This window comes from Alligator mississippiensis, chromosome 11 (assembly GCF_030867095.1).
Source record: "Alligator mississippiensis isolate rAllMis1 chromosome 11, rAllMis1, whole genome shotgun sequence".
Lineage (NCBI taxonomy): Eukaryota > Metazoa > Chordata > Crocodylia > Alligatoridae > Alligator > Alligator mississippiensis.
In genome coordinates this window covers 46,273,629-46,289,002 of record NC_081834.1, presented here as the reverse complement: position 1 = coordinate 46,289,002, position 15,374 = coordinate 46,273,629, and the positions used below count along the sequence as shown (strand labels likewise).

Below are 15,374 nucleotides of genomic sequence, written 5' to 3'. Positions count from 1 at the left end.
GGCCTTCCTAACTGCGTCCCCACACTGTTGGCCCATGTTCATTTTGGCATCAATAATGACTCCAAGATCCTTTTCTGCCTCTGCGCTGACAAAAAGGGAGTTCCCCAGCCTGTAGGTATGCTGCTCGTTCTTCCTCCCCAGGTGCAGCACCTTGCACTTGTCAGTGTTGAAACCCATCCTGTTCTCATCTGCCCACCCCTGTAACCTGTCTAGGTCTAACTATTTCTCCCTTTTAGCATGCCCACTTCCCCCCACATCTTGGTGTTGTCTGCGAATTTGAACAGGGTCCTTTCTACCCCCTCGTCCAAGTCACTGATGAAGACGTTGAACAGTGCAGGCCCGATGACTGAGCTCTGCGGGACCCCACTCCCCACATCCTTCCAGGTTGAAAATGACCCATCCACCACCACTCTCTGGTTGCGGCCCTCCAGCCAGTTAGTAACCCATCTGACTGTGTAGGTGTCGACACCACAGTCCCCTAGTTTATTAATGAGAATGGGGTGGGAGACAGTGTCGAAGGCCTTCCTGAAGTCCAGAAAGACTACGTCCACTGCTACCCCTGCGTCTAAGGATTTTGTGACCTGGCCGTAGAAGGCCACCAGGTTGGTCTGACAGGACCTGCCTCTGATGAACCCATGTTGGTTGCCCCTAAGCATAACCTCCCCTGCTGGCCCCTTGCGGACATGCGCCAGGATAATTCTCTCAAAAAGCTTACCCAGGATCGAGGTAAGACTAACTGGCCTATAGTTTCCTGGGTCCTCCTTCCTCCCTTTTTTGAAAATGAGAACCACATTGGCCCTTTTCCAGTCCTCTGGCACCACACCAGAGCACCACGAGTGCTCGTAAAGCCGTGCCAGGGGTCCCGCAATGACCTCTGCTCATTCCCTCAGCACCCTGGGGTGGAGATTGTCAGGACCAGCCGATTTAAATATGTCCAGTCCCTCCAGAAGTTCCCTGACTAGATCCTCACTGACCCTAGGCCTGGGTGCACCTCCCCTGGGGCCTACGGAGGTCCCGGGGGGGGGGGGTGACCCGGTCCCTGCTCAGGAAAATGGAGGCAAAGAAATTGTTAAATAGGTTAGCCTTGTCATCTGGTGTGACGACCAGATTTCCTAGCATGTCTTGCAGAGGCCCCATGTTACCCGGTACCTTCTTTTTACCCCCTATGTATTTAAAAAAGGAGTTCTTGTCCTTGATCCGGGTAGCTAGTCCCAGTTCCATCTCTGCCTTGGCCTTCCTGACCGCCCCCCTGCAGCCCCGAGCAACCAAGGTATAGCCCTCCCTGGGGATGGCCCCTCCATTCCATTGGGTATACACCTCCCTTTTAGCCAGGAGACATTCCCGTATGCTTTTGGTGAGCCATGGGGGCTTTTGTGCCTTCTTGTCCCCTTTGGTCCGCGTTGGGATTACCTCCCTTTGGGCTTGGAGGATCGTCCCCTTCAGGAACGACCTTAAGGAGAGGATAACAACCTTATCCTTTGGGCCTGGAGGATCTCCCCCTTAAGGTACGACCATCCCTCATGGACTCCCTTCTCCTGTACCTTCTGGACCCTCAGCGCCTCCCCCACTAGTCTCCTAAGCTCATTGAAGTTGGCCCTTCTGAAGCCAAGGGCTTTAGCCTTGGTGTAAGCCCTTGACACCCTGTGTTGGATAGTGAAATCCAGCAGGTAATGATCGCTATTGCCCAGGTAGTCAAGGACCTGCAGTCCCCTCACCAGGTCATCCCCGGTGGCCAGGACCAGGTCCAGCAAGGCGTTACCCCTAGTGGGGCTGTGCACTTCCTGGATAAGGTGAAGGTCCTGTAATACAGCCAGGAACCTACACGAGCGGTCAGACCTGGCTGTCTGCTCCTCCTAGCAAATGTCTGGGTAGTTTAGGTCACCCATGACAATAACATCCCTTGACCTAACTGCCCCCATAAACTGACTGGAGAAGTCCTGGTCCAGCTCTTGCCCCTGGTTGGGTGGTCTGTAATGGACATCCACTGTAAGGTCCCTTTCACTACGCCACCCTTGTAGTTGACCCATAGTGTCTCTGCCCAACCCTCCTCTACCCCAAAGCTAATCCTTGATGATGCGAGGTGCTCTTTGACATAGAGTGCAACCCCCCCACCTTTCCTCTGTGTCCTTTCTCTTCTATATAGGGTGTATCCCCGAATGCCCACCGCCCAGTCGTAGGTAGGGTCCCACCACATTTCTGTGAGCCCTACTAAGTCTGGATTCTTACTCGCAATCAGGATGCACAGTTCCTCCTGCTTACCCCCCATACTACGAGCATTAGTGTACAGGCACCTGAGGCCTCCTGAGGAGTACAAGCCTCCCTCCCACTCCCATGGGAGTGGGAGGGAGGCTTGTTCAAAACCTTTTACCCCAAAAGGTTTTGAACCTCATTTCCACTCTTTCTCTCTCTGATTTCCAAGTACAGTGCTTTAATCATCCTAGTACCATTCATGCCTTACCCCAGGTTGCCTTGGTTGTTACCAGATTTGCCTATCACTTTGGGGTGCCCTCATTTATTATGGATACATTTCTAGGGTCTTTGTAATTCTATCAATGTGCTGCTTGTGTTACTTGTGTTTCTATACGGAGCTATATATCTCTCTTCTGCAAGTCCTCACCCCGCAATGGAGCTGTCTTGTGGGACTCAATTTCAATGGGGCTGAGTTCTTCCAGTCACTAAATCAGTCTAATACACACACACAGAGATTAACGTGACATGCCTAACCTGGCTGGGTTGATCAGCGTGGACAGGCTAACACCCTCATATGCCAGGTATCAGTTCATTAAGGTAACAATAAAATGCAGTCAGACACAAGCACACAGATAAACAGAATACCGCTGAATCCAGCTGGGTGTCTAGCTGACACCCTCATGGGAGAGCATGCAGTTCATAAGAGCACGTCTGAGCCAAACTGGGTCAATCAGCATGTACAAGCTGATCCCCTTATGTGTCTCAAATTCAGCACATCCCAACCTGTTTCCCTATCTGTCCTAGTAGTGGTAGCCTCTTGATGAGCGGACCCCACAGTATTTCTGGGCGCCACAGGGATCTTTGGCTTAGGTAAAAGAAGCATTGCTGCAGAGCAAGTGGGGAAGGAGAAGTAGAGAAGGAAAAATATACCCAATTACTACCAGTTTGACTATAAAAGTTATTTATTGCTGAGTATATGAAATGTCTAATGGTACTAGTAATAATAGAAATGCAAAGGAAAACAATCAAAACAATTACATACTACCCTGGTTTCACTAAGTATTTGGGGAAACTTAGCTCAAGCTTAACTAATACAATTCAGTTTCAGAAATGTATGCCTAGAGAGAAAAAGAAAAAGAGAGCAAGAGCTGGGGTTCTCACCAGTCCAAGGCACTCAGGTTTTCTGCTGACATGTAATGTTCTCAGCACGATCCTTGAAGGGAGACAATCTGTTTCTCCCAGCTTCTCAAGATCAAAAGTAGATGGTGTCAGAGAGATGTCTTCCTTTTGAAGCACGCTGTTTGCTGCTTTTACAGATTTTTATACCCTCAGTTCAGCTTCTTCAAAGCATTCTTTTAACTGTGAAAATAATTGTCTTTTCTATTGACAAGGAGTTATCTGGTTTGGAACATCTCAAGAAACTGATTAATAACCAGGAAAAACATAAGGTTAAGCAGTAACCAGACAGTTAGGAGCCAGCTTGAAATTCTTATGGACAGCAGAAAAATTGGATGGGATACCTCATTGTTTCTTCTCAGATGGCTTGCAGTGTCAGGGTTTTGTATTTTACCTGTTGTGAATAAGCCTTAGTGTAGTATGAGTGATCATGAACTTAGTGGGGAGGACTTCCACCAGTCATCCCGGGAAAAGTATGACAGCATTTGTGGTCAGGGCTCCAACGGGCTGGACGCTGTGATGAACCCTTCACCATTGTTCAAATGTTGCCCATATCCGCTCTGATTTGGTCTCTTGCCTCAGCATTTCCTAACCCGGTGACCGAGTTTTAGTCAATCAAGTTTAAATAGGCCTCCCATAGTGGGACCAGGGAATGTACGGCCCAAGATGCCTAGTAAACTTTTCTTCTGCTTACTTCTGATTAGATGAGGTATGTCTATGTGTTGCGGGGCAGGGAATAGAAAAATTCCTTTATAAGTCTAGCAAGCTGGGTGGCAAGCCTCCCTCAGGAAGACAGAGCTGACAGGTAACATGGTCACTCCTTCTGAAACTGGCCTGTGATTAGTCAGGAGAGATAGAGATGTGGAGCCAAGAGAGAAAGAGCAAACCAGCTGTGTCTGGCTTGGTGAGGTGGCTGCAGCTGCCCTGGAAGGGATAGGGCCCTGTGTTCTAGCTTACAGCCTTGTCCTGAATGGGTCTAAAATCTGTCTGCTATGTGGCTCTCCAGGAGTTAGGCACATAATAAGAATACGTTTCATAGTTGGTAGAGTCGGAAGGGACCTAAGCAGATCATCAAGTCCGACCCCCTGCCATGGGCAGGAAAGAATGCTAGGGTCAAACAACCCTGGCTAGGTGTCTATCTAGCCTCCTTTTAAAGACCCCCCCAGGATAGGAGCGAGCACCACTTCCCTTGAAAGTTGGTTCTAGATCCTAGCCACCCTGACTGTGAAGTAGTGCCTCCTGATATCTCGCCTGAATCTACTCTCAGTCAACTTATGGCCATTATCCCTTGTTACGCCTGATAGTGCTCGGGGGAACAGGGACTTTCCCATTGCCTGCTGGTCTCCTTTAGCCAGTTTATAGATGGCCACCAGATCCCCTCTCAGTCTACTCTTGTGGAGGCTGAACAGATTCAGGTCCCATAGCCTCTGCTCATAGGGCCTGCCTTGCTGCCCCCTGATCATGCGAGTGGCCCTCCTCTGGACCCTCTTGATGCTGGCCACATCCCTCCTGAAGTGCAGCGCCCAGAACTGGATGCAGTACTCCAACTGCAGCCTGACCAATGTCACATAGAGGGGGAGGATCACCATCTTGGACCTGCTTGTGATGCATCTGTGGATGCATGACAAGGTGTGGTTAGCCTTCCTCACCGCATTCCCACATTGGCGGCACACGTTCATTTTGGAATCAATAATGACTGCACGATCTTTTTCTGCCTCTGTGCTGACGAGAAGGGAGTTTCCCAGCCTGTAGGTATGCTGCTGGTTCTTCCTCCCCAGGTGCAATACCTTGCACTCATCAGTACTGGCCCAGTATTGGCAGTGTGGGCCCAAGGATCGAGCGCTGGGGGACCCCGCTGCCCACATCCCTCCAGGTCAAAAAAGAGTCAAATTCTAGTCATTTACACTAGTGGAGAGATATACACCACATATTCACTCTTTTTCTACCCTAGTGTAAACAACATTAAATCACTCATACATTGAAAGTATCCTCAGATTTTGGCTCCTGCGAAGAACTAGTCACTTAGAAGCACCACCTATCCTGTCTTTGAAAGCCTGCCTGGCCCAAGTAGAGGTTGGTTGGAAGAGGTAATAGGAACTTGACAAAGAGGCCTGTAGGTCAGTAATAATATGGACACAATTTTGATGGGAGGCTTTCGTTTAGCCTTAGACTCACACATGCCTAAGTCACTTGGATAGTTCTGAACATTGTACCCACCGCCCATTATTTCTTGTCTCTTCTCAGCTGCTGGTTAAACATGTTGACCCCCTTTCCTCACAGTGGTGCCCTATCTGCATGGACAAACACTTGCCAAAGCTGGCAACTGTGAGGAGGAAAGTCCAAATCCCCTCCAATGTGACAGTTCCCCAAAATATTTATGTCATATCACCTGGAAGTAGAAGGAAACACTCTTGTACTTCCTGCCACAATTCCTCCATAGGTCTGCCCATTTCTGCATTTAACTAAGGGTGGGATTTTCCATTATGTGAAAGGCAGCACGAGTAAGTCTTCATTAATAGTCTTGTCATGCTTCCAAAGAGTGTTTGCAGGGAAAGTTCTCTTTAGTATCAGCAACTAGGTCAGCAATAGAGTTGTAAGAAATACCAAAGATTGATAAGTGTGTGGTCCTGTGATAGAGGAGCCATCACAGTGTCTTTGTCTTGGTTATTAATTATGGCACACTGAAGTTTTAGATCTGTTTTTTCCCAATGTGATATTGCATGCAATAATGCATTGTTTATACATCTCTTCTAATGAGTTCTCATGTCTGATTCTGTGGTTGCTTTCAGGGCTGGGACAAACTGCACCGCCTCTGGAAAAAGGTACAACGTTCAGATTATATCAATTGCCAAGTCTCTCCAGCATTGGGAACCTATCAATTTAGATCCTGTAATAGATGAATTCTATAAAGATTAACATATGTATTAATTATAATTAAGATTAATATATGTATTAATAGCTACTGATCAGAATGAGTGGAGCTGTGTCCTCTGACATTTCCAGACCAGTACTGGTGGATGGCAGGGAGAGTAACGAATAAGGGAATAAGGGATAGATCACTCTACATATATCTAGAATTTAGTGCTCTCCTCCTATAGCATTGGCTTTTTCCTCTGTTGGAGGAACTTTTTGTGTTCTTATGTTCTTAATGAGTGTGGAAATACATAACAATTGAATGGTTCCACAACGTCACAGACTGGGGATTGGCTCACACCTGTTGTTTGTCAGAGATGTCCACATGTGCAGTGCACTAGCATTCTAGGTAAGACAATTACCCTTTAAGTACCGAAGTGCGGTGGCTGTGACAACCAGGGCTGGGGCAGAGCGAGCATCCAGCCCAGGATGTCTCACAGTGGATGGGTTCAAGGGAGCTAATAATAAACAATGCCAACGAAAGATGGGGGAAAAGAAGGGCAATAGGATTCTGGCCACATACCAGAGTAGCCAGTTGCGTCAGAGGGACTGGGGGAGGAGGAGGGAAGAGCAATGCAATGTGGGATGCCTGGAATACCAGCCAGACCCATGTCACGGATGTCACGGATGTTACCCATGTCATGGATGATTTGGTATCTACTGAACCAAAGTACACCATGGGATACAGAAGCCCATGGCACAGTACTGGATCTGCATGGGACTGCATCTCCTCCTCCAGACCCTGCTTTGCCTGCCTCCTGCAGAGGTTTCTGAGCAGTCCCTCCTCCCCTCCTCCTGGTCTCCCCCTTCCCTTCAATTCCCTGCCATGTTTGGCTACACGGTCAGCAAAGTGCCCCAGCCACCATCACAAGCCAGGCCTCCTCCACCTCAACCACTAGTTGCTGCTGTTCCTACTGCCCTTATTGATTCTGCTGTGAACGAGGCAGGACAAAGTCATGATCTGTGGAAAAGGGGCAAAGTGAACTTTCTGTCTCTGAAAGAACAGCCCTAAAGATACAGAAATGGGAAATGGAATAAATAAGAATGAAAGTTAAACCAAGGAGAGAGCAAGAAAAATCTGGGTATTTCAAGCAACAAACTAGGGAGAGAAAGGATAAATAAAATATACACAATGCTTAAGGTACTAGGGAGAAAGACAGTTCAGTGAGAAACCATGACAGGACAAAGACTGGTGGAATAACAATGAAAAGGGACTTGAGGTTGACCAGGAAGTCAGAGGAGAAATCAGGAATCTGACTGCTAAATTGGTCTGGACAAAGGGGCGTTGGAAAGAACTGGAGTTGGCGAGGGTGGCTGAGAGGAGGACTTGTGTGAGTTCCTATCTGCACATTCATACATTTATACATCAAGACAACTGTGTCTAAACTTCTACTTTTTGATTTCTCTGCCCTATGTCTAATCTATCTCTACTTCATTCTTTTGGCTTTTCTCTGCTGTCTCCTTCCTAGCTAGAACTGCTCTCTCTTCTTCTTTGCGATCTCTTCCCTTGTAAGTCTGTCCACTCTCTGCTAGCTTTCCCTCCTTTCCTCCTGCTTTTACTTCCCCCAAGTCTGCTTGTCATCACAAAGAGTGGTGATGAGGGAAAGGAAGCATCCAGCTTTTCTCTCCCCGCAGTCATTAGGCCTGTATGTGAGGGCATATGACTCTCCTTTCATTTCCATTCTTCCACACTTGGGACACAGCAGTTCTTGAAACAGTCACTGACGTGTAGTGACTAGTTGGGGACTACTCCTCTAAGTCATACTTGCTGCAGGCCCAGACAGATGAAGAAGAGCTGTTTCCACCAAGGAATCTCTTAAGATGAGTTGGAAGAGCAGGCGAGCTGCTATTATTTCAGTACTTCCCGGGGTGGCTTTCCTCTTCCATCCAACCATCATGATATAATCTTTCATCTTTCCTTATTAATTAGAGTAAGGGCATTTGATGCCCAAAACTTTGTCCAACAGCTCTTCCAACTATGTAGTTAGACCAATAAAAGATACCACAAAAACATCCCCGTCTCCTGGACGTTTCCTGAACCATTGCAGCCAGAGCAGTACTCCAACTCTCTTTATTAAGACACCAAGTGCACTTTCTGACTTCTTACACAATTAACTGTTTGCGTAAGTCACTTACGGCTTCTTCGCTCCCTTGTCCTCACGCATTATCTCTCCACTTTCACCTTCAGCCTTTCCTATTTGTGTATATATTTTACTCCCTCCCATCTGCTATGACTAAGGCTGTTTCTTTTGGGTAAGCTCTGGAAACTTGGGAAATTGGACCTGCACTTGAAATCTGGGACACAACTCATCTTTGTGACATGTGGACTGTTCTGGTCCAAGTTTTAATTTCTTTGGCTGTGGGTTGGTGGAGTGGGAATGTCTCTCCAGGAAAGGGCCCCCAGAGTCTGAGCGTGGGGACGGTGGAGCAGGGTGGGATTGAAGACAGGCAGTGAACAGTGCAGAGGGAGATGAGTTGTATCCATGCTCTCCCCTTCACACCCTCTGCTGGGCTCTCCTGAGCCCCCAGGGTCTCTCATCCCTGCCTGTGACCGGCAGGAGCAGGAGGGGAACGATCCCATGTCCCAGCCCTGGCCCAGCTGGCGTGTTTCTGTCCCTGCCTGTCTCTTCCTGCCAGGGGAGAATCAGCGCTGCCCTTTGCTGAGGTCTCCAGTCTCCTTCCTGCTCAGGTCAATCCCAGATTCGCCTCCAGCTGCAGCCAAAGCTGCCCCTGCCTTGATCACACTTGTCCTTGGGCTGAGCTCTGCTCCTCACGCTCCTGTTATCTCCTTTCCCCGCAGAGGACGTGACTCTGGATCCAGACATGGCTCATCCCGAGCTCATCCTGTCTGAGGATGGGAAAAGTGTGAGATAGACAGACACACGGCAGGATCTGCCTGACAATCCTGAGAAATTTGACACTTGGCGCTGTGTGCTGGGCCGTGAGGGATTCACCTCCGGGAGACACTGGTGGGAGGTGGAGGTGGAGGTGGGGGAGGGGGGATGGTGGGCCGTGGGGGTGGCCAGAGAGTCTGTGAGCAGGAAGGGAAAGATCAGCCTTAGCCCCAAAAAGGGGGTCTGGGCTGTGCAGTGCTGGGTGGGTCACTACGTGGCTCTCACTGCCCCTCACCGCACCCGCCTGCCCCTAGACTGGGCGCCCAGCAGGGTGGGGGTGTATCTGGACTGCACATTGGAGTGGGTGTCGTTTCTCGATGCTGACACCGGGGCCCCGATCTTCACTTTCTCGCCGGCCTCGTTCGCGGGGGGCAGGATCCGGCCCTGGTTCCTGGTGGAGGTTGGTGAAATCAGGCTCAGCTGGTGCCAGTGAGAGGGAAAGGAAACGTGCAAGACAGGACCTGCTCGTTGTCCCCTCCGGCCTCAGTCGTGCTCGTGTCTGTGACCCTGGAGGACTCCTCTCCCAGCAGACGATCAGCTGTGCCGTGTCCGTGGCCCTGGACGCGCAGGCTGGGTTTCTTCATCCCCCGACCACGGCGAGCAGGACGTGGCTGAGCTGGATGGTCGTCTCTGCCCGTGTGTCATTTCCTGCATGACCGAGGGGCCCTCGGGGGCCTGTGGGGTCCGGCACCCACGGGTGCAGCTGCGGGGGGTTGGGGGAGGGGCGGCGAAGAGGAGGCACCAAAACCCAGGGCCGGTTGGGTTGGGAAATGCAGTTGAACCCGGCCCTGATGTTCATTGCAGAGCTGCTTGCTCAGAGCCTGTGGTCCTGAGAAGTGGAGCTGCTGCAACTGCGTAAAAAGTGATTTTTGCAAATTCTGCCCTTTCCGCTCACTCTGATTATTAAAAAATCACTCCCAAGTGATTCATTGTTCTCATGATTGCAGTCAGTAAACCTATTGTTGATAAATATAGAAGTAGGTTCTGCTTGGAGATTTATTTCTTTAACATCTCATTCCCTTGTCATGAAAGCGCTGGCTTCAAGGAATTCAATTCCTCACAAACCAAACCGATTGCCTTCCCTGGGAAGTTCGCATGCCAGTTTGTGGGGGCTGTAAGCATCACTTTCTGGGTTGCCTGTGAGTCAGATGGACATAAAGCTTTTCTACGGTTGTCTTCCAATTGCACTCGGCCTGTTGTCAGCTTGTCCTTCCTGGTGATTTACAACCGCAAAGGTCAGATGGTTGAAAATCAAGAAAATGTGAAGTAAAGCTCCTGCTCACGCTTCTGCCAATCAAGGGCCCCCTGGGAAAAAATCTCTGAAAAGCACTCATGCAGATGGGGTCACCTGCCTCCTGCCCCAGACGCCCCTATCCAGGGCCAGTGCAGAGCCAGGAGAAGTGAGCAGCCTGCACCCAGCCACAGGGCAGCCCTGCAGCACATGGGGTCTCCTGAGGACCCGGGGCTCAAGCGCTGCCACTCCCCAGCACCAGGGGAAGGGGATGCTTACCTGCTCCAATCATAGAATCATAGAAGTCGGGTCGGAAGGGACCTTGTAGATCTTCAGGTCCGACCCCCTGCCTGGGCAGGAGGAAAACTGGGCTCAAATGACCTCAGCCAGGTAGACATCAAGCCGCTTCTTAAAGACCCCCAGGGCAGGAGCCAGCATCACTTCCCTTAGAAGTCAGTTCCAGATCCTAGCCGCCCTGACTGTGAAGTAGTTCCTACGGATGTCTAATCTAAACCTACTCTCCAACAACTTGTGGCTGTTATTCCTTGTTATCCCGGGGGGCGCTAGGGGAAACAAGGTCTCCCCCAAACCCTTCGGGTCCCCCCTAGTGAGTTTATAGATGGTCACCAGGTCCCCCCTCAGCCTTCTCTTGTGAAGGCTGAACAGGTTCAGGTCCCATAGCCTCTCATTGTAGGGTCTGCCCTGCTGTCCCTGGATCATGTGGGTGGCCCTCCTCTGGACCCTCTCAATGTTGTCCACATCCCTCTTGAAGTGGGGTGCCCAGAACTGGACACAGTACTCCAGCTGTGGCCTGACCAGTGTCGCGTAGAGGGGGAAGATCACCTCCTTGGCCCTACTCGAGATGCACCTGTGGATGCACAATAAGGTCCGGTTAGCCCTGCTGACCGTGACCTCGCATTGTCGGCCCACGTTCATCTTGGAGTCAGTAATGAGTCCAAGATCCCTTTCCGCCTCCGTGCTCTCAAGAAGGGAGTTTCCCATCTTATAAGTGTGCTGCTGGTTACTGCTGCCCAGGTACAGCACCCTGCACTTGTCAGTATTGAAATGCATCCTGTTTTTGTTAGCCCACCCCTGCAACCATCCAGGTCTTTCTGCAGTCTTTCCCTCCCTACTAGCATGCCCACCTCACCCCAAGTTTTGGTATCGTCAGCAAATTTGAACGGGCTGCTTTTCACCCCGTCGTCCAAATCGTTGATAAAGAAATTGGACAGCGTGGGCCCAAGGACCGAGCCCTGGGGGACTCCACTGCCCACTTCCCCCCAGGTCGAATATGACCTGTCCACCACCACCCTCTGAGTACGACCTTTCAGCCAATTTGCAATCCATCTGACCGTGTAGGCATCGATGCCACAGTTGCCTAGTTTTTTAATGAGGATGGGGTGGTCGACAGTGTCAAAGGCCTTGCTGAAGTCTAGAAAGACTACATCCACGGCGACACCTGCATCCAATGCTTTTGTGACCTGATCATAAAAGGCAATCAGGTTGGTCTGACATGACCTGCCCCTAATGAAACCGTGCTGGTTGCCCTTGAGCATCATCCCCAATGCCGGCCCATCACAGATGTGCTCCTTGATGATGATCTCAAAAAGTTTCCCTAGGATAGAGGTAAGACTGATGGGCCTATAGTTGCCCGGGTCCTCCTTCCTCCCTTTTTTAAAGATGGGGACCACATTGGCTATCTTCCAATCATCTGGCACCTGGCCCAAGCACTACGAGCGCTCGTAAAGCCGTGCCAAGGGCCCTGCAATAACCCCTGCTAGCTCCCTCAACACCTTGGGGTGGAGAGCATCTGCACCTGCTGCTTTGAACACGTCCAGCCCCTCCAGAAGCACTCTAACCCAGTCCTCCTCAACCTTAGGTCTTGAGGCGTTCCCCTCGAGTCCGTCCTGAATCACGGTGGGGGAGTCCCGGTCCCTGCACAAGAAAACGGAGATGAAGAATTTGTTAGAGGTCTGCCTTCTCCTCTGGCACAACCACCAGGTTGCCCAGCGTATCTTGCAGGGGCCCCATGTTTCCCGGTGCCTTCCTCATCCTCCTTATATATTTGAAAAAGGACTTTTTATTATCTTTGATCTTGGACGCTAGTCCTAGCTCTAGCCCAGATGTGCCTCGGGCCCTCCCGTTCAGGTTCCTCCAGTCTGTCCCTGTGCTGGTACTGAGCCAGAGCCACTGAGTGCCCCATGGGGACTGTGGCTGCTGATTCCCCTGGAGACAAGTGCTTGCACCGCCCTGCCCACAGCAGTGCACCAGCACTTGCAGCATTTTCTCTGCCAGGCCCCGAGCAGGGTGGGTCAAGGTGGCAGGGAGTTGCCAGGTGCTGGGGCAATGGTCTCCTTTTGGCTGCATCAAGATCTAGAGCTGGGACAGGCTCAGGGCTGTTTTGAGGAGAGGAAAGTTGTGCTACCAGGGAGATGTGCTGGGAAAACCCCAGCCTGTGCCAGAACTGCCTCCCCCCCCATGGCATCTGACAGCACTTCTGGAAGCAGCTGCACCTAAAGGGGAAGCTTTGGGTGGTGTCTGACCCCTACCTCAGCCCCAGGCAGCGTCTGCACTGCTCAGCAAGTCCCAGTCACCCTGGGTCCGCCAAGAGTGGTGGCTCTGACAAACACGAGTGGTTCAGGGGAGGGCAGTGCACGTGAGAGCCTGCCCTGCCAGAGCCTGCAAAGAAAGGCCCATGCTCTCGGCGGGGGAGCGCTGGTTGAGGAAACCGGGAGGGCGCGGTGGTGGGTTTGGCAGGTGGGCAGAAGCAGCGCCTCCCTGCAGAAGAATTGAACCCGGTCTCCCACGTGACAGGCAGAGACACTTCACACTATAATAACCAGGACAACACTGATGGATGTGCTGCCAGCCCCTGGCACATGGGGAAGGGAATCAGGCTCTCAAGAGCCAGCTGTCTCCAGGAACAGGACAAAGGAGCTTCTTCTGGCTACTCGGGGAGGAGATGCAGCTGAGAGAAGGTGGCCAAGGATTTTCGGGTTGGACAGATGCACTTTCAGCCCGGGCAGCTGGTTCTCAATTTCCTTAGACTCCAGTCTCATTGGTAACGGTGCCATTACACGAGGGTAAAGAGAACAGGACTCAGCCCCCCACTCTACCCCACAAGAGCTTGGCAGAGTGCCACCAGGGCAGCAGGGCAGAGCGGTCCTGAAAGGCTTTGTCTGCTGGACCCCAAGGGGAATCACAACCAAGGCTGCCCCTCTCTCCTGACACAGCTCAGCCTGTTTGGGCACATAGGGATGCTCGGAAAAGCAAAGGGCCCCAGGACCGGCTGCATTGCAATCCCAGCTGCCCTCAAGACCCTTGGTGCTGGCCCCGGTAGCCTGGGTCCTTTGCTGTGCACCCTTCCCAGCTGTGGTGCCCCTTGGTGTGGGTGTCCCCTGTCTCATTTGTGTTATTATACACTTCTGTGATCCCAAGCATCTGAGTCATTTTCCTAAGGCAGTTGTTTGACTCAGTTTTGTGTGGCAAAACTGATAAGTTAATTTTGACATTGTGTGCTGTGCTTTATGTATTAATGAACCATGTAAACATTTAACCGGTCTATTTATTAATGCTTTTTGATACATTCACGTTTATAATGGGGTGAGGTGGGCCTCCAATTTTGTTTGTCCAGGGCACCAATAAAATTGAATCCACCAGTGATGTTGGGAGTCAAGAGTCAGGCATCCTCACACAATGTCCAGGCTAGTGAAGTTGGTCCCAAGGGTGGAGAAACCCCCCAAGACCTCAAGGCTCCCTGAAGACCCTCCTAGCCACCCATTCCCCGCAACCCTCCTGGACCCCTCCAAACCCCTTCCCATGGACCCCGATTACCTCCCCCCTCCCCCAATTCTCCTGTTCTTGCCTAAAGATCCAGCTTGCCCCGATCACTTCCACAGACCCCACACGCCCTAAGCCTTTGGGGGGTCCAGGGTCCACCCCCATTCCACTCAGCAGGGATTAACAAAACTACCAGTGTCTAAGGAGCAGCACTGGGAGCCCTACCATTGCCAAGGAAAAAGGCAGCTGTAAATCCCCATTCTCTAACCCCCACCGAGCTCGGGCTGCTCCAGCATCCCCCAGGCATGTGAGCAGAACATCTTCACTGCACAAACCCAGGAGAAAGCACCAACCCCACCACTGCACCCAGCTGAGAGATCCACTGCTGTGAACATGCACCCCAAGAGGACCCCTCCCGCAGCGAAGCCTGACTCCACCACTACGAACCCTCCCAGACCCAACCCTACATGGGGCCAAAGGCCCATCCCTGGGGTGATTAGGAGGGAGGAGGCTACCTGCACACATCTTGAACAGGCCTCCAGAGGTCCCACACAGGCAGCTCTAAACCTTTCCTATTCTTTCTTCCTCCACTGAATGCTTGAGCAGGCTGCTCCAGCAGCCCCATGCAGCAGACTGCCAGCAACCTGACTACAGGAACCAGCTTGCAAAGCCCCCAAATCCCATGGCACAGCCCAGCCAGGATGTCCCAAGATTCCCAAAGAGCCCTGGGGCAAGAGGAACCCTCCCACACCCAAGCCTCACCCCAGTGCTACAAACCCTCCCAAACCCAATGCAGGCTGGGGCCCCAGAGAGCAAACTGCCCAAGGCAGAGAGGAAGGCACTGGGACGTGGGGGCTGGGCACACCATTGCATACCTGCCCCTTACCGAGAGCTCCACAGGTGCACTGGGAGCAGGCCTGTACTGGTGTGGTAATCACGTAGTGGGCAACAGGCCCAGCAGCATGCCAGCGAAGGGTCCTGCTCTGCAAGATACCCAGAGCCAGGCCTGGCTGTTGCCAAGCTGGGCCAGGCTCTGCTGTCATCGAAGGTACTGTAGGGTAACAGGGACCTAAACAGCCCAGATATCAGCCGCTCAGCAGTGCGAGGGCAGTTCCCAGGCCTGGGACTGCTGTGTGATCCTTGCTGCCCTGAACCCCAGCCTCTTCCACGGCTGCAGGACGCGGACCACA

At 51.6% G+C, this 15,374-nt stretch overlaps 1 pseudogene; it reads left to right on the top strand.

Annotated features, from left to right (window-relative positions):
• Window positions 1-6,091: 6,091 nt before the first annotated feature.
• Window positions 6,092-9,832, top strand: LOC132243863 (butyrophilin subfamily 1 member A1-like; annotated as a pseudogene).
• The last annotated feature ends 5,542 nt before the right edge of the window (window positions 9,833-15,374 follow it).